The 19,394-nt window shown below is 40.3% G+C and overlaps 1 long non-coding RNA gene across 1 annotated transcript in view; it reads left to right on the forward strand.

Annotated features, from left to right (window-relative positions):
- The window catches only part of LOC138848112 (uncharacterized), a 45,926-nt gene that overhangs the window by 18,790 nt on the left and 7,742 nt on the right, over positions 1-19,394 (forward strand). The window contains exon 2 of the long non-coding RNA XR_011385937.1: positions 18,831-18,874. This is a non-coding gene — a long non-coding RNA (uncharacterized lncRNA). The remainder of the gene's footprint in view (positions 1-18,830; positions 18,875-19,394) is intronic.

The following is a 19,394-nucleotide window of genomic DNA, read 5'->3' on the forward strand; positions in this document are numbered from 1 at the left end:
CTTCAAATAAATATTTACTTTTATATAAACACTAAAATGAAACATCCACCAGAATAATAAAGTCAAGTAATACAAGAATGGCTTGGTTTCCTGACCCAGAATTTAGCTATTTCTACGCGACTTCCAACTAATCACAAAAATGAAAAACACAATAGAAATACAGAAAAAATCTAATCCATCTTTATGACTCTTTAAACGATGCTTGAAGTGTCTTACATGTACTCTCTTATAATATACTAAAACCCAGTGACAATTATTATTATGACTGCCACCAAAAAATTTAGTGTAGATGGAAGCTATTAAGAAGTATCAATTATTCAACATTATTATTCATCACCAAATGCTTTACACTTACCATTTTATCTGGATAGTGAGCATTCAGCAGATAATTATGAAACAACTGAATGGAAAACTGGTTAATATTTCTAACTCTCTCAGTAGCTCACCTTTCCTAAGGAATTTCTCTTGTCCTAGCAGACATATCAAAGATATCAAAATTTTGCTTGGCATGTTATAGGCTTTATTCACTATTTGCTAAGTTAAGATGCAGTTAACAATAAATGAAAAACTTTATCGGAGTCAGTGCTGTGGCATAGTAGGTAAGGCCACCCTCTGTCCCTCTCCCTCTCTCCATATCCTTCTTTTTTCCACTTGATCAGTTTTTCTGATTTTCAAATAAATAGATATTTGTAAAAATTTGTAAAAATAATTCCTCTGAGTTCTCCAGTTTTGACTAAATTTAATAAAATAAATGAGAGTGGAGACAGGCTGTTGTTTGACAGAGAAGAGCACTGGCATGAAATTTTAGGGAGTTCACCAGTGTGAACACCACAAACACCTCAGGATGATCAACAACAACCACAAGGAAGCACTTTAGGTTTGGGCTATAGGCTCTCTGACCTGTCCCATGACATCATTTGAATGATTAACCAGGACAGGGGCAGATACCATTGCAACATCATACAGGGCTGCATTGTCCTGCAATCATTGATGGGTGTATTCAGACACTGCTATATGGATCAGGATCGCAGGATTCAGGTGTCTTATCAACAGTACCTTCCTATGGTCCTCAGAATAGTATAACACCACCCTTTTGTGAATAGGAACACAACTATGCAAGAAACACTGAAATGCTGGGGCCAGTGCTGTGGCTTAGCAGGTACAACCACCACCTGCAGTGTGGGCATCTGATATGGGTGCCACTTCAAGTCCCGGCTGCTCCACTTCCAAGCCAGTTCTCTGCTATGGCCTGGGAAAACTGTAGAAGATGGTCCAAGGCCTTGGGCCCCTGCATTTATGTGGGAGATCTGGAAGAAGCTCCTGGCTCCTAGCTCCTAGCTCCTGGCTTCAGATTGACACAGTTCCAACTTTTGTGGCCATTTGGGGAGGGGACCAATGGATGGAAGACCTCTACACCTCTCTCTCTCTCTCTCTCTCTCTGCCTCTCTTTCTCTCTGTATAAATTTTTGAATAAATGCTGAAATTCCAAATATCTTACCTATAATGAAACAGAATAGAGACACTAGATTTTATATAGATTTTTAAAAGATTTATTTATTCATTTGAAAGTTGCAGTTACACAGAGAGAGAAAGAGAGGCAGAGGCAGAGAGAGAGAGAGAGAGAGAGAGAGAGAGATCTTCTATCTGCTCTTTCACTCCCCAATTGTCCACAACAGCCTGAGCTGCACCAATCTGAAGCCTAGAGCAAAGAGCTCCTTCCAAGTCTCACAAGTGGGTGCAGGGGCAAAAGGGCTTGAGCCATCTGTGGCTTTCCCAGGCCACAGCAGAGAGCTGGATTGGAAGTGGAGCAGCCAGGACTCGAACCATTGACCATATGGGATGCCTGCACTGCAGGCGGTGGCTTTACCCCTAGGCCACAGCGTCAATCTTAGATTTTATATAGTTTATATCTTAGGACTTGTCTTAAATGTGTGGAAAATTGATTTATGTTTTGTCGTTTTAGCATTATCATTATAATGTAAAAATTGCAGTTGTGAAGGTATGATGATGAATACATTGGGTCTGGTAACTCTTTAATTGTGTCATTGCACATATCACATCTTCAAACTGAATTATGCTTGGACAAAATGATCATGAAATTTTCTAAATATCTCCAATTCTACAGTAAAAATAAAATTTCAACCAATATGGACTTTAAAATAATACAGAATTTGCATGGAATTATTTTCCTGTGCCTTATTTTAAAAGAGACATATTCATTGGAACATACATAGTATAAACAATGGGGCCGGCGCCGCGGCTCAATAGGCTAATCCTCCACCTAGCGGCACCAGCACACCGGGTTCTAGTCCGGGTCAGGGCACCGGATTCTCTCCCAGTTGCCCCTCTTCCAGGCCAGCTCTCTGCTGTGGCCAGGGAGTGCAGTGGGGGATGGCCCAAGTGCTTGAGCCCTGCACCCCATGGGAGACCAGGAGAAGCACCTGGCTCCTGCCTTTGGATCAGCGTGGTGCGCCAGCTGCAGCGCGCCGGCCGCGGCAGGCATTGGAGGGTGAACCAATGGCAAAAGGAAGACCTTTCTCTCTGTCTCTCTCTCACTGTCCACTCTGCCTGTCAAAAAATAAAAAAAATAAAAATAATACAGTATAAACAATGAAGCAATTTTTTTTTGACAGAGTGGACAGTGAGAGAGAGAGAGAGAGACAGAGAGAGAAAGGTCTTCCTTTTCTGTTGGTTCACCCCCAAAATGGCTGTTGCGGCTGGCGCACTGTGCTGATCCAAAGACAGGAGCCAGATGCTTCTCCTGGTCTCCCATGCGGGTGCAGGGCCCAAGCACTTGGGCCATCCTCCATTGTACTCCCAGGCCACAGCAGAGAGCTGGACTGGAAGAGGAGCAACTGGGACAGAATCTGGCACCCTGACCAGGACTAGCACCCAGAATGCCAGCACCGCAGGCGGAGGATTAGCCTATTGATCCGCGGCTCTGGCCCACAATGAAGCAATATTTACTAAGTGAAAAATTACTTGAATTCTTCCGAAGACTTACATGGTCATCTAGATTCAGGCAGCTAAAAGATGCAATGCAGTCTACCCCACTGCAAAAGAAAAAAAAAATTATCCAGAACACACTTTAGTCAAACTATGAAGCATAAAGGAAAAGGAGAGAATTCCAGATACAGTAACAGACAGTGTCATCTTTGTCATGTTTAATATAAAGGAAAAGAAGCAAGTTTGTCAGTAGAAATCGTAGAGGCCAGAAGAGATTGGGGCAATATATTCAATATTTGAAAAGAAAAACAAACCAAAAACACTGAACCATGAATATTATATCCAGCAAAGATATCCTTTAGAAATGGAGGCAAAAAAAAAAAACCTATTTCATAGGCATATAATAACAGAATTCTACACCACTAGACAGGCTTATAAGAAATTCTGAAGGAAGGCCTATATTAGAAGTAAACGATAAAGACACATAACACTACCAAATTCACCAACAGTGCTGATACCATCAGCAACCAATCAGCTTAATAGCAGGTGGTAGATCTTATCAAAACATACTAAACTTGAATGTAAATGGGCTAAATTTTCCATTCAAATCATTCTGTTTGGCTGAATGGATTAAAATTAAAAAGACCCAACTCTACACTGACTACATGAAAGAAACTTCACAAGTAAAGAAACAGATGGACTAAAAGTGAAAGCATGGAAATTGATACACCAGGCAAATGGAAACCAAAAATAAGTGAGAGTAGCAATATTCCTATTAAATAAAATAGCATATTAAATCAAAATAACATATAAAACCAAAAAATTATATTGTCACAAACTATAGAAAGAGACTAAGAAGGATATTTCATACTGATAAAAATGTTTAAGTCCCAAGAGGGTATAGCAATCATTGATATCTATTCACCTAGCACAACACCACCAAAAGATATACAGTAACTATTATTTGACCTAAAAGGAGAGATGGACTCCAATACAGTAATAGTGGGCAACTTCAATGCCACACTGTTATCAGTAGATAGATAAACCAGACATAAATTCAATAAAGATATATCAGAGTTGAACCATAATAAGCAAATGGATCAGCTACAGATGTAGTTACAGAAGTAACTGGGTGTAGTTTCATCTGACAGCTGCAGAAAGCACATTTTCTCATCAACACATGGAGAATTTTTATTTTACTATCATTTCACATTTTAGAACTCAAATAAAATCTCACTAAAATTCAAAAGAATGAAATAATCCCATATAGCTTCTCAGACCACAAAGGAATAGAACTAGAAATCAATAAGAACAATAGAATATTTACAAATTAAACAGCATGCTATTGAATAGCCAGAGTCACTGAATGAATTAAAAAAATAAAAAATGCTCTTGAAATAAATGACAATCAAAATGCATCCTATCAAATCCTGTGGGATACCACCAAGGCAATGCTAAGAAGAAAGTTTGTAACAATAAGTACTTATATTAAAAATTGGTAAAGACCAGAAATAAGTGACTGAATCATGCAGCTCTTTAACTTAGAAAAAAAAAAAGCCAACGCAAAAGTGAGATAAGATGTCATAAAAATTTTTAGTTTAGCAGTTAGCAGAGTGTTCCTGTACTTTGTGATTTGGGAACCGGCCAACCTTTCCCTGGCCTGAAACAGCCCCATTGCTTGCTTCCCATGAACAGAGCCCGGACTGAGTTCTCAGGAGAAGTGGACTGAGACACCTGTGCCTCTCCCACAAGGCTGTGGCAAAACCCGACTCGGGGTCAATGAGTCCCTCTGTGAGTGGCTGGAGCTCTCTTTGGGAAGAGGATCTTGGTTCATTCAGTAAATATTGCTTTAGGGAGGGGCTGGATACAGTGGCAGGGCGGTCCCCAGCCTTTGTGGAGTAACAGCACATTTTTAAAGAACAATTTATGACTGACCAGGTGATCCCTCACTTGAACTACCTGTGCTGATACCACTGGGTAAGTGGAGAAGCCAAAGCTCTGAGTGGTGGTAGGTCTCCCACCTTGTGAAGGGCAGGGCTGAGAAGGGGAAGCGGGAAATGGGGTTGCAGGATTTGCAGCTCCTCTCCACACCTTCAGATGGTGCAGGGGTCACAATTTCTTTCTTCATGACCTTGCCCTGGCCTAAGTTTACTGGGCAAGGAATGTCACCTCCTCTTGCTCAATTTTAGTATTAGTTCATTTAAAATTTTATGTCCCCATGGCTATGCTTGTCTCTTTGTTAAAAAAAAAAAAACTGAAACAGAATAAGCAAGATGTGGCTATGAAAAAAATTAAAACTAAAAAAATATTATAAAAGATCAACAAAACCAAAAACTGTTATTTTTAAAGAAGATAAACCTAATACACAAACTTTTATATAGATTAAAAAATAGAAATAGAAAAATAAAATAAAATTGTATATAGAGAAGGAGATATTATAGCTGATATCACAGAAATAGAAAGAACCATATTGAATAAATGCATGTTAAATCTTAAATAAAGGGATAAATTCCTAGTTCTACATATTATATCAAAAACAATTTTTTTTAACTTTTATTTAATGAATATAAATTTCCAAAGTACGATTTATGGATTACAATGGCTTCCCCCACATACCGTCCCTCCCACCCACTACCCTCCCCTTTCCCACTCCCTCTCCCCTTCCATTCACATCAAGATTCATTTTCGATTATCTTAATATACAGAAGATCAGCTTAGTATACATTAAGTAAGGGTTTCAACAGTTTGCTCCCACACAGAAACATAAAGTGAAAAATAATAGATGATTTTTTTTAAATGATGATGAAATCAGATCAGACCTATTGTCATGTTTAATCCCAGTGAGAGTCAAGTTGGGAGTTGATAATTTCTTTTTTTTTTTTACAGAGGATCAGTTTAGCATACATTAAGTAAAGATTTCAACAGTTTGCACCCCCATAGAAACACAAAGTGAAATATATTGTTTGAGTACTCGTTATAGCATTAAATCTCAATACACAGCACATTAAGGACAGAGATCCTACATGAGGAGTAAGTGCACAGTGACTCCTGTTGTTGACTTTACCAATTGACACTCCTGTCTATGGCATCAGTAGTCTCCCTATGCTCCAGTCATGAGTTTCCAAGGCTATGGAAGCCCTCTGAGTTCTCCGATTCTTATCTTGTTTAGACAAGGTCATAGTCAAAGTGGAGGTTCTCTCCTCCCTTCAGAGAAAGGTACCTCCTTCTTTGATGACCTGTTCTTTCCACTGGGATCTCACTCGCAGAGATCTTTTGCCAGAGTGTCTTGGCTTTCCATGCCTGAAATACTCTCATGGGCTTTTCAGCCAGCTCCGAATGCCTTTAGGGCTGATTCTGAGGCCAGAGTGCTATTTAGGACATCTGCCATTCTATGAGTCTGCTGAGTATCTCACTTCCCATGTTGGATCACTCTTCCCTTTATTTATTCCATCGGTTAGTGTTAGCAGGTACTAGACTTGTTTATGTGCTCCCTTTGACTCTTAGTCCTTTCATTATGATCAATTGTGAACTGAAATTGATCACTTGGAATAGTGAGATGGCATTGGTACATGCCACCCTGATGGGATTGAATTGGAATCCCCTGATATGTTTCTAACTCTACCATTTGGGGCAAGTCAGCTTGAGCATTTCCCAAATTATACATCTCTTCCCTCTCTTATTACCACTCTTATGTTTAACAGGGATCACATTTCAGTTAATTTTTAACACTGAAGAATAACTGTGTATTAATTACAGAATTAAACCAGTCATATTAAGTAGAACAGACAAAAAAACTACTAAGAGGGATAATGTATTAAGTTGTTCATTAACAGTCAGGGCTATGCTGATCAAGTCACCGTTTCCCATAGTGTGCATTTCACTTCAGGAGGTTTCCTTTTTGGTGTTCAGTCAGTTGTCACCGATCAGGGAGAACATATGGTATTTGTCCCTTTGGGACTGGCTTATTTCACTCAGCATGATGTGCTCCAGATTCCTCCATTTTGTTGCAAATGACTGGATTTCGTTGTTTCTTACTGCGGTATAGTATTCTAAAGAATACATATCCCATAATTTCTTTATCCGGTCTACCGTTGATGGGCATTTAGGTTGGTTCCAGGTCTTAGCTATTGTGAATTGAGCTGCAATAAACATTAGGCTGCAGACCGCTTTTTTGTTTGCCAATTTAAATTCCTTTGGGTAAATTCCAAGGAGTGGGATGGCTGGGTCGAACGGTAGGGTTATCTTCAGGTTTCTGAGGAATCTCCAGACTGACTTCCATAGTGGCTTGACCAGTTTGCATTCCCACCAACAGTGGGTTAGTGTCCCTTTTTCCCCACATCCTCGCCAGCATCTGTTGTTGGTAGATTTCTGTATGTGAGCCATTCTAACCGGGGTGAGGAGAAACCTCATTGTGGTTTTGATTTGCATTTCCCTGATTGCTAATGACCTTGAACATTTTTTCATGTGCCTGTTGGCCATTTGGATTTCCTCTTTTGAAAAATGTCTATTGAGGTCCTTGGCCCATCTCTTAATTGGGTTCTTGGTTTTGTTTTTGTGGAGTTTCTTGATCTCTTTGTAGATTCTGGTTATTAACCCTTTATCTGTTGCATAGTTTGCAAATGTTTTTTCCCATTCTGTCGGTTGTCTCTTCACTCTCCTGACTGGTTTTTTTTTTTTTTTTTTTTTTTTTGCAGTACAGAAACTACTCAATTTGATGCAATCCCAATAGTTAATTTTGGCTTTGACAGCCTGTGCCTCCCGGGTCTTTTCCAGAAACTCTTTGCCTGTGCCAATATCTTGAAGGGTTTCTCCAATGTTCTCTAGTAACTTGATGGTGTCAGGTCGTAGATTTAGGTCTTTAATCCATGTTGAGTGGATTTTTGTGTAAGGTGTAAGGTAGGGGCCTTGCTTCATGCTTCTGCACGTGGAAATCCAATTTTCCCAGCACCATTTATTGAATAGACTGTCCTTGCTCCAGGAATTGGTTTTAGATCCTTGATCAAATATAAGTTGGCTGTAGATGTTTGGGTTGATTTCTGGTGTTTCAATTCTGTTCCATTGGTCTATCCATCTGTTTCTGTACCAGTACCATGCTGTTTTGATTACAAGTGTCCTATAGTATGTCCTGAAATCTGGTATTGTGATGCCTCCGGCTTTGTTTTTCTTGTACAAGATTCCTTTAGCTATTCAAGGTCTCTCGTGCCTCCATATAAATTTCAGCACCAATTTTTCCAGATCTCAGAAGAAGGTCTTCGGTATCTTGATTGGTATTGCATTGAATTTATAAATTGCTTTTGGGAGAATGGACATTTTGATGATATTGATTCTTCCAATCCATGAGCATGGGAGATTTTTCCATTTCTTGGTATCCTCTTCTATTTCTTTCTTTAAGGTTTTGTAATTTTCATCATAGAGATCTTTAACGTCCTTGGTTAAGTTTATTCCAAGGTATTTGATTGTTTTTGTAGCTATGGTGAATGGGATTGATCTTAGAAGTTCTTCCTCAGCCATGGCATTGTCTGTGTATACAAAGGCTGTTGATTTTTGTGCATTGATTTTATACCCTGCTACTTTGCCAAACTCTTCTATGAGTTCCAATAATCTCTTGGTAGAGTTCTTTGGGTCCCCTAAATAAAGAATCATGTCATCTGCGAAGAGGGATAGTTTGAGTTCTTCCTTCCCAATTTGTATCCCTTTAATTTCTTTTTCTTGCCTAATAGCTCTGGCTAGAACCTCCAGAACTATATTGAAGAGCAGTGGTGAGAGTGGACATCCCTGTCTGGTCCCAGATCTCAGTGGAAATGCTTCCAACTTTTCCCCATTCAATAGGATGTTGGCTGTGGGTTTTTCATAGATTGCTTTGATTGTATTGAGGAATGTTCCTTCCAAACCCAGTTTGCTTAGAGTTTTCATCATGAACGGGTGTTGTATTTTATCAAATGCTTTCTCTGCATCTATTGTGAGAATCATATGGTTTTTCTTCTGCAGTCTGTTAATGTGGTGTATCACATTGATTGTCTTGCGCACATTAAACCATCCCTGCATACCAGGGATAAATCCCACTTGGTCTGGGTGGATGATCTTGCTGATGTGTTGTTGCATTCTATTGGCGAGAATTTTATTGAGGATTTTTGCATCTATGTTCATCAGGCATCTTGGTCTGTAATTCTCTTTCAGTGCTGCATCTTTTTCCGGATTAGGAATTAAGGTGATGCTGGCTTCATAGAAAGAATTTGGGAGGATTCCCTCTTCTTCGATTGTTCTGAATAGTTTGAGAAGAATTGGAGTTAGTTCTTCTTTAAATGTCTGGTAGAATTCAGCAGTGAATCCATCTGGTCCTGGACTTTTCTTTGTTGGGAGGGCCTTCATTACTGTTTCAATTTCTGTCTCAGTTATGGGTCTGTTTAGGTTTTCGATGTCTTCCTGGTTCAATTTAGGTAGGTTGCATGTGTCCAGGAATCTATCCATTTCTGATAGGTTTCCCTGTTTGCTGGCATACAAGTCCTTGTAGTAATTTCTGATGATTCTTTTTATTTCTGTGGTGTCTGTTGTTACATTTCCTTTTTCATCTCTGATTTTATTGATTTGTGTCTTTTCTTTTTTTAGTTAGTTGGGCCAATGGGGTGTCAATTTTGTTTATTTTTTTCAAAAAACCAGCTCCTCGTTTGGCTGATTTTTTGTAATGTTTTTCTTGATTCAATCCTGTTGATTTCTTCTCTGATTTTAATTATTTCTCTTCTCCTACTAGATTTGGGTCTGGTTTGCTGTAGGTTTTCTAGATCCTTGAGGTGATTTGAAAGCTCATCTATTGGGTGCCCTTCCAATTTCTTCATGTAGGCACCTATTGATATAAACTTCCCTCTTAACACTGCTTTTGCTGCGTCCCATAAGTTTTGGTATGTTGTGCTGTTATCCTCATTTACTTCCAGAAAGTTTTTGATTTCTCTTTTGATTTCTCCTATGACCCATTGTTCATTCAGGAGCATGTTGTTCAATCTCCATGTGTTTGCATATGCTCTAGGGATTCCTGAGTTGCTAATTTCCAACTTCATTCCTTTATGGTCTGAGAAGCTGCATGGTATGATTCTAATTCTTTTGAATTTGCTGAGACTTGCTTTATGGCCTAGTATGTGGTCAGTCCTAGAGAAGGTTCCATGTACTGCTGAGAAGAATGTAAAATCTTTAGCTGTAGGATTGAAAGTTCTGTATATATCTGTTAGATCCATTTGGGCTATAGTGTCGTTTAAATCTACTGTATCCTTGTTGATCTTCTGTCCTATTGATCTATTTCTGAGAGTGGAGTATTGAAGTCCCCCAGTACTATTGTATTGGGGTCTAAGTCTCCCTTTAAGTCCGTTAACAAATCTTTTAGATAAACTGGTGCCCTGTAGTTAGGTGCATATACATTGATAATTGTTATATCTTCCTGTTGAATTGATCCCTTAATCATTATGTAGTGTCCCTCTTTGTCTCTCTTAACGGTTTTTGTGGTAAAGTTTATGGTGTCTGATATTAAGATGGCTACGCCCGCTCTTTTTTCATTTCTGTTGGCATGGTATATCTTTTTCCAGCCTTTCACTTTCAGTCTGTATGGATCTTTGTTGGAAAGATGCGTTTCTTGTAAGCAGCAAATAGATGGGTTTTGTTCCTTAACACAATCAGCCAATCGGTGTCTTTTAACTGGACAGTTCAGGCCATTCACGTTCAATGTGACTAATGATAAGTGGTAACTTTGCCCTGCCATTTGCCAAAGATAAGTTCTAATATATGCTTTGAATTCCCTGTGATCTTTTGCTGTGAGCTTTCCTTCCTTGGTTTCCTTCCTTTACCTTCTTTCATATTGATGACCGTGTTTCTGTGTTTCTGTGTGTAACACATCTTTAAGCATCTTTTGCAGGGCTGGACGAGTGGCAACAAATTCTTTCAATTTCTGTTTGCTATGAAAAGTCTTTTTTTCACCTTCATTCACAAATGATAGCTTTGCAGGATATACTATTCTGGGCTGGCAGTTGTTCTCTCTTAGTACCTGGGCTATATCTCGCCATTCCCTCCTAGCTTGTAGAGTTTCTGATGAGAAGTCAGCTGTGAGTCTGATTGGAGATCCTCTGAGAGTAATCTGACGTTTCTCTCTTGCACATTTTAGGATCTTTTCTTTATGTTTCACTGTGGAGAGTTTAATTACAACGTGTCGTGGTGAGGATCTCTTTTGGTCGTGTTTATTAGGGGTTCTGTGAGCTTCCTGTACTAGGATTTCTCTGTCCTTCTCCAAACCTGGGAAATTTTCTGCTAATATCTCACTAAAAAGGCCTTCTAATCCTTTCTCCCTCTCCATGCCTTCAGGAACTCCTAGAACCCGAATGTTGGGTTTTTTAATAGTATCCTGAAGATTCCCGACAATATGTTTTAGATTTCTACTTTCCTCTTCTTTTCTTTGGTTTGACACTATCCGTTCCTGTTCTCTGTCTTCTAAGTCCGATATTCTCTCTTCTGCTTCACCCCTTCTGTTTGTAAGGCTCTCTACTGTGTTTTTCATTTGATCTATTGAATTTTTCACTTCAGTCACTATCCCAGTTTCCTGTTGTACTAGTTGTTTCGTTTCATTTTGATTCCTCCTTAATATTTCATTTTCACGAGAGAGATTTTCTATCTTGTCCATTAAGGATTTCTGTAGTTCAAGAATTTGTTTTTGAGAACTTCTTAATGTTCTTATCAATTTTTTGAGATCTGCTTCTTGCATTTCTTCTATGTCATCATCCTCATAATCTTGAATTGGGGTGTCTTTTTCATTTGAGGGCTTCATGGTGACTTCCTTGTTTTTATTACCTTGGTTTTTGCGTTTGTTATTTGGCATATTGGAAATATTTGGTTTCTTCACTGTGGTGCTTTTTCTTGTTATACTATGACTCTAGATTAAGTGGACTATCTGTTTTTGATGGAGCCTTAGGGCTTGAGATGGGTGTGGCCTGAGAGCTCTGTTTGGTGTGCCAAAGGTGACACTCCCAGGTTAGGGGTGGTAAACCTCTCTCTCTCTCTCTCTCTCTCTCTTTCTTTTTTTTTTTTTGATTCAAAAGGGAAGTTATTCTGCACAGCTGAACGAAGTTGGAGGTAGTTAGCAGGCAAATGATATACCCACAGGAGCCAGAGATTGAAAGCTCTTTCCCAAGGACCACACAGGGAATCTGTTCGGCCCTCAGAGTGGGCTCAAATTCTCCTTCACTCTCCCACTGGGTTGCCAAAGTTACGGAATTGTAGTGTCTCTGGAGAGTGCTCACGTGAATTCCGTGAGTTCTCTCCCCCACCGTCTCCTTTTTCACAGTCTCAGTTCAGTAGCACCACAAATTTACTAGGTCCTAATCTCCTGTTAATTCGCCCCGCCCAGAGTCAGGTTTTTCTGCTAGGCTCAGGGCCGGTGCAGACCTGAGGTCGCTCTGCTTATGACGTATGTCCAAGATGGCACCTGCTCTTTGTCTTGCTCGCCCTTGAGAGGTGAGCGGAGAGAGAGAAACCCGTGTCCATACCTGTCACCTTTTTTTTTACTCTCTCTCTCTTCCAGTTAGCCTGGTGAAGTTCCCCCCCCCGGGGGTCGTTCCCTCTAGTCTCCTCTCTCCGCTTGCCTGCCGGTGTCTTGGGCTATTGAGGTTCGGCTCACCTCGCGTTCCAGCGTTGGTGTGTTGAGTCTGCCGCTGGTGTCCCGAACTGTGGGCTCCCACGCTCTCCACGCAGGTCCGCTCCCCTTCCAGCGCCGATGTGTGGGCTTGGAGCCCTGGATGTCCCAAGTCTCCCCGCTGTTGTCTGTGTGGCACGCACTCCCCTTCGAGCACTGTCGCGCAGACCCTGCAGCTTGCGCAGCTCGGTCCCGCAGCTCGGCTTCCGTGGCTCGGTCCTGCGGCTCGGTCCCGTGGCTCGGCTTCCACACGGTGGGCGACCTTGTTCTCCCAGTAGGTCCTCTGATTCACGGCCACTGGATCCAGAAGAGTTTCCTCTGCAATATTTTCCTGGTTCTTTTTTCTGAGGCTACCGTAACTCCCCTTTTATTAAACTAAATTTTCCTGGACTATCGGTGCATGCCCTCACTATTCCGCCATCTTGGCTCCGCCAAAAGCAAATTTTTTAAAATTTAAAGCTTTTTAAAATTTTTTGGAAGGTAGAATCACAGAGTGAGGGAGAGGCAACAAAGAGATCAATCTATCCACTTGTTCATTCCCCAAAGGACCTCAATGACCAGAGCTGAGATGGGCAAAAGCCATTAGCCTGGGATTCCATCTTAGTCTCCAACATGGTTGGCAGGGGTCCAGCTACTTGGTCCATCATTCTCTGCCTTTTCAGGTACATAAGCAGGGGGCTGTGTTGGAAGCAGAATAATGGTGACTGATCTTCTGTAAAAAAAAAAAAAAAAAAAAAGAAAGAAATTATCAATTCCCAACTGGACTCTCACTGGGATTAAACATGACAATAGGTCTGATCTGATTTCATCATCATTTAAAAAAAAACATCTATTATTTTGCACTTTATGTTTCTGTGTGGGAGCAAACTGTTGAAATCCTTACTTAATGTATACTAAGCTGATCTTCTGTATATTAAGATAATCAAAAATGAATCTTGATGTGAATGGAAGGGGAGAGGGAGTGGGAAAGGGGAGGGTAGTGGGTGGGAGGGACGGTATGTGGGGGAAGCCATTGTAATCCATAAATCGTACTTTGGAAATTTATATTCATTAAATAAAAGTTAAAAAAAAGTAACTCTGAAATAAGGAAGCTGAGCTGGTGAGCCTAAACTTCTCTTGTAAGAAACTTTGTTAGGAGGAAGATGGATTTTGTGGAATTTATAGGAAGAATGACAGACAATACCCTTCTTCCCCCTAGTCAGTGCACCTCCAAAATAGATGGCTGGGGCTATGAGAGAAATTTGGAAGAAAATTTTTGTGTTAATCTAATTAGTCTCCAGGGGAACCAAATCTGTAGCTCTAGCTTCATTAGTACCATCCCAGATGAGCCAACTGACTGGAGAGTCTGCAGACTTCAGGCAAGCATTAGCAGTCAAATCCAAGATGATCTGGGAAGTCATGTTGTTTACTAAGTCAGAGAGGGTAGGATTATGCTCATGTTATCTACTAAATGTTATTGCATAGTGTGTGAAGGCTGACCCTAGAGAGTCTGAATGGGAATGGGCTGAAACTTCGAGAAATCATTCCATTTATATCTAAAATATGTAATAAAATGTAAATAACGATGAGTATCAGGATCTCTGAGATAGTTTAATAGGGCAGATTTGAAAAAGGCCAATGGATTCTGTTGGGACCTTCCATGTCATCAAATCAGCAGACCTGATGTGCCAGCACTGTCTGAGCATCATTTTTCAGTTACTGTTTTCAATATTTAGTGTGTAAAATATGGAGAACTGAGCTCATTGTGCTATAAATATAACTTATGAGGGCAACTGTTTTCCTATCAACTTATGAACTACTTGAATAATTTCCTGTATTTTAGTATTTTTTCTCTCTTCCAGGCAGATCTGTTCTCAATTAAATCAAGGAGTCACGATTCTTTGAACAGGGCAGATAGTGGAAGCCTAAGCAACAACAACCTCTTTCCTTATGCTTTCTGTGGAAGATGGGTGGGCTGGGGGAGAAGAGAGATGAGAGTGTGGATCTCATTCTAAATAACAGGAGGAACTATGACCTTATGGATATAACAGGCATTGTCTTGAGTTGAATTAGGAGATGACTAGGTATATGTGGGGGTCTAGCTGATGGTTCATCCTTGACACCATAATCAGGTTCTTTATCAGAAAGCAGCTTAGGCTATTGAACATAGCTTCATGGTCAACAATTCAAAGCACCTTTGAATACCTCCAATCTTCTTCTTAAGCCTCTTCAGACTCTTCCCCTTGGCCATCTCTTCTTCATCCTTCATATCTCCAAGCTTAAATGTCCCTTCTGTTGAAATGTTTGAGCAGACAGGCGCTTGGCACAGAAGTTCAAATGCCCCTTGGGAGGCCTGGCTTCCATGTTGGAGTACCTGAGTTTGAGTCACCAGCCCCATAGCTGATTCTAGCTTCCTGAGAGGCAGCAGGTGATAGCTCAAGTGCTTATGTCTCTACCACTTATGTGGGAGACTCAATGAGTTTCTTGCTTCTGACTTCAACCTGGCCCAGCCTGAGTTGTATCAGGCATTTGGGGGAGAGATTCAAGAGATGGAAGATATTTGCTCGCTCTCTCTCTGCCTTCCAACTAATAGAAGGAAGGAAAGTGAGAAGGAAGGAAGGAAAAAAGGAAGAAAGAAAGTAAAGAAGGAAGAGGGAGAGAAACTACCATTAGGTGGGTAACTGTTCTATCTAAAATGCATACTGCCTTTTATTATCTCTCTCAAACTTTTGATTGTTTTCTTTTTAATTACTTATTTATTTTACAGATAGAGTTAGACAGTGAGAGAGAGAGACAGAGAGAAAGGTCTTCCTTCTGTTGTTTCACCCCCCAAATGGCCGCTATGGCCGGCGCTGCACCAATCCAAAGCCAGGAGCCAGGTGCTTCCTCCTGGTCTCCCATGCAGGTGCAGGGCCCAAGCACTTGGGCCATCCTCCACTGCCTTCCTGGGCTCCAGCAGAGAGCTGGACTAGAAGAGGACCAACTGGGACCAGAACCTGGCACCCATATGGGATGCTGGCACCACAGGCAGAGGATTAACTTAGTGAGCCACGGCACCAGCCCTTTGTTTTCTTGTAACACATAACCTAATCTATAATTTTTTTTTCATTTGTCTTACTCACTAGAATAGTAGCGCTAGAGGGTAGGGACTATATCCGCATTATTTCACAGTCAAATATCAGTGCCTGGCACCCAGCAATAAGTCATTAAACTTGTGTTTGCCAAATAAATGAACATATTTAACTTAAAAAAGGTCCTATGGCAAAGGCAATGGTTCATGTTAAAGTGAGGGCATAAGATTGGACTTATCTTTGCCATTAACCATCTTTGCAGTTCTATCTGACTTTCTATTTCTCTGATCTCATCTTTAAAATGGGAAGCTAGAAGGGGTTCTTTCTCATTCCAGAGTTATATGATTAGAGATCACTGACCATACTTTTTGAAGTTTTTTGAGTGTTAGTTTACACTATGGGCTCATACTGAGGGTTTCTCTTTCTAACTGGTTTATATATCTTATTTTTCATAGAGCAACTTATTTTGACACAAGTCATTACTATGACCAAAACTAAACCATCTGAAAAACTTGTACACATAGTTAAATTCTGGTATTTATGATTCCAAAACCACTTTAGTGAGAAAATATGGTCATTGAATATAGGAATTCCTAACACAAATCAAGCATTAGTCTATTAAAAATAATCACGAGTGATTTGGAAAATGCAAAGCTTTTGTGGTGTCTTCAAAATATTGCAATTGAACAAATGACAGTGTTTACTGAACAATCAACTTGTTCTTTCATGCTAAGAATAGAGGTATTTAAAAATTGAGAAATCTCCCTGACAGCCTCACTGGTGAGGACAAAGGCATAAAGTTACCATCATAATTGTACATTAAGCTGAGGCCTAGCAGAAGACCACAGGAAAGTGATCACTAGGGTTCATGAGACTCATGAAACAGATGTGAGCTGCCAGTAGAGCATGGACTCAGATAACCCTGTATGTATTGATTCCATTTTCATAAGAACCAGAAGTAGAAGGAAACTGTGTCTGATTCACTGGGTGATTGTTGTAATGATTGTTGTCATTAAGATGTTTGCTGACATCCAACTATTAATTTCATCCCCATTAAACCTGCAGTGGTGACTTTCAGAAGGAAGAGATAAAAGGCAAATTATTTTACAAGGGTATTTTAAAAAGATCATGCAAAATAGAATTAAAAGGTAAAGTCATTTTAGTACAAAACTGTTAACATCTTTACTTAATATATGCTAAACTGATCTTCTGTATATAAAGAGAATCGAAAATGAATCTTGATGTGAATGGAAGGGAAGAGGGAGCGGGAAAGGGCAGGGAAGTTATGGGGGAGGGGGAAAGCCATTGTAATCCATAAGCTGTACTTTGGAAATTTATATTTATTAAATAAAAGTTAAAAAATAAAATAAAAAAATTCTTGTACTGTATTCTTAAAAGTACAGAAGAACTAATTCTTTTTTATGAGGAAAGCCAGGAGTACTTGTTAATAGAGCCAATTTCTTGTCAAATGACAATGTCTTAATCACTCTTTCAAACTAAATCCCTTTGCAATACAAAAGATTTTTCACTTTTCCTTTTCTATTTCAAATTTATATTTTTGTTTTTGAAAAAATACTGTTTATTTTCATCTACTTGAAAAGCAGAGCAAGACAGAGAAAAGAAATAGAGACATCTTTTTTCTGCTGATATACTCCGTAAATTACCACACATTTCAAGGTTGGACAAACCACAATCAGGAGAAGGACGATTGAGCTAGGAACTCCATCTGTGACCCCCATGTGGTAGGAAAAAGCCCAACTGGTCCATCATCTGCGGCTTCGCAGGATGCTTTGGCAGAAAGATGGATTGGAAGTTGGGTTGCCAGGACATGAATCAGCACTCCAATACTAATGTGGGAATCCCAAGTGGTGGCTTAATCCACTGTGCCACACTAGCCCCTACCTTACACTCTTGCAATATATCACTTTGTTAGCCGGCGCCGTGGCTCAATAGGCTAATCCTCCACCTTGCGGCGCCGGCACACCGGGTTCTAGTCCCGGTTGGGGCGCCGGATTCTGTCCCGGTTGCCCCTCTTCCAGGCCAGCTCTCTGCTATGGCCAGGGAGTGCAGTGGAGGATGACCCAGGTGCTTGGGCCCTGCACCCCATGGGAGACCAGGAAAAGCACCTGGCTCCTGGCTCCTGCCATCGGATCAGCGCGGTGCGCCGGCTGCAGCGGCGGCCATTGGAGGGTGAACCAACGGCAAAGGAAGACCTTTCTCTCTCTGTCTCTCACTGTCCACTCTGCCTGTCAAAAATAAAAAAAAAATCACTTTGTTGATAGAAGCCAGTTGGCCATCCTTTATAAGACACATAATATGTTATACAAGTCATAGAATTTTGTTGTGAGGACTAAAATGAATTTAGCAAATTTATACTGCTTAATAATAATCATTTCATGGGATGTCCTGCAACGAAACTAAATATTTTACAAATAGTTTTCAGTACCCAGAGATGCTTGTCTTTATTGAAAATATCTTTAAGGGTGGGCATTTGGCTTAGTGGCTAAGACACCACTTGGTATAATTCTATCCCATATTAGAGCACCTGGGTTCAAATCCTAGGGTCCACTTCTGTTTTCTGTTTCCTGAATGACAGATTGTGGTCCAAGTACTTGAATCCCTGCCACTGCTGTGGGGGACTCAGATTGAGTTCCTGGCTTCTGGCTTTGTCTTAGTTCATAACTGGATGTTGCAGGCATTTGGAAAGTGTATTAATGGGTAGACGAGATATCTCTGTCTCTCTTTCTCTGCCTTTCAAATAAAAAATGAATTTTAAAAATATCAAACTTTTATTTCTTTCTATCAAACATTATGAATAACTTTGTTTTTCCTTTTGCTTTGGCAATCAGAAAGCTGAATCTAAATTCAATCATATGTTCAGTTAGTATGAGTGGCATAATTTTCTTTGTCCCTGAATATCACTCTTTCTAGTTTAATCCCCATTGAATAACATTATTGCACTTTGAGTTACCTAGAAACTATCACTAGGAAAAACATTAAATTACAAATTGATTTTCAAATGCAGATATTCTATTTAAACAGATAGTATTTTAACCATTCTAATTTTTAATTTTACCATACCCTTTTTGTATTTTATTTTCACATTTTAGCTTTTTAATTTTATTTGCTCATTTTAATTTTTGTCTGTTCTTCCTTGAATCTTTACTCAGAAACAAGTTCTGGACCCTGAGTTGTGGATACTTTAGTCTAAACCGTAAGTTATTTCTCTCCACATGAATTCCCTGTAATGTATACAGTGTATAAAATGAAACATGTACATTAAACTACAGGAAACAATCAATTTTGTTCAATCACTTATCACCTGTCAGTGAAGTCTATACAGGGGATTGTGATTAACTTGGACACCGACTGAGGTTTAGGCTTTGCTTCCGCTGCTCTGAAAGGCGGCCAGGGTGCTTCCCCCTCTCAGGGGAGGAGGGCCTGTGGGAGCTGGGCGCCCAGTGTTCCTGGTCACAGGAGGGCGGCCTCGGCCACTGTTCCTGAGCAGCGGAGCTGCTGCCCTCAGACGTCCTCACTCGCGCTGGCAGCCTTATCCTTGTCAGGAAGAGGTACCTGGGCTGTGATTTTATCCCATTCGCCATCTCTCACCCAGCGGAGGAGCTCAAGAGACACGCACCCTCTTCAATGGGGAGGTAAGACCTCCTTCACGGCTGATCCTTCTAGCGGCTTTTTCCAGCATGGGAATCCTGAGGCAAGCCCAGGATAGGAGCAAG

The sequence above is a fragment of the Oryctolagus cuniculus genome, unplaced genomic scaffold (genome assembly GCF_964237555.1).
Source record: "Oryctolagus cuniculus unplaced genomic scaffold, mOryCun1.1 SCAFFOLD_89, whole genome shotgun sequence".
Lineage (NCBI taxonomy): Eukaryota > Metazoa > Chordata > Mammalia > Lagomorpha > Leporidae > Oryctolagus > Oryctolagus cuniculus.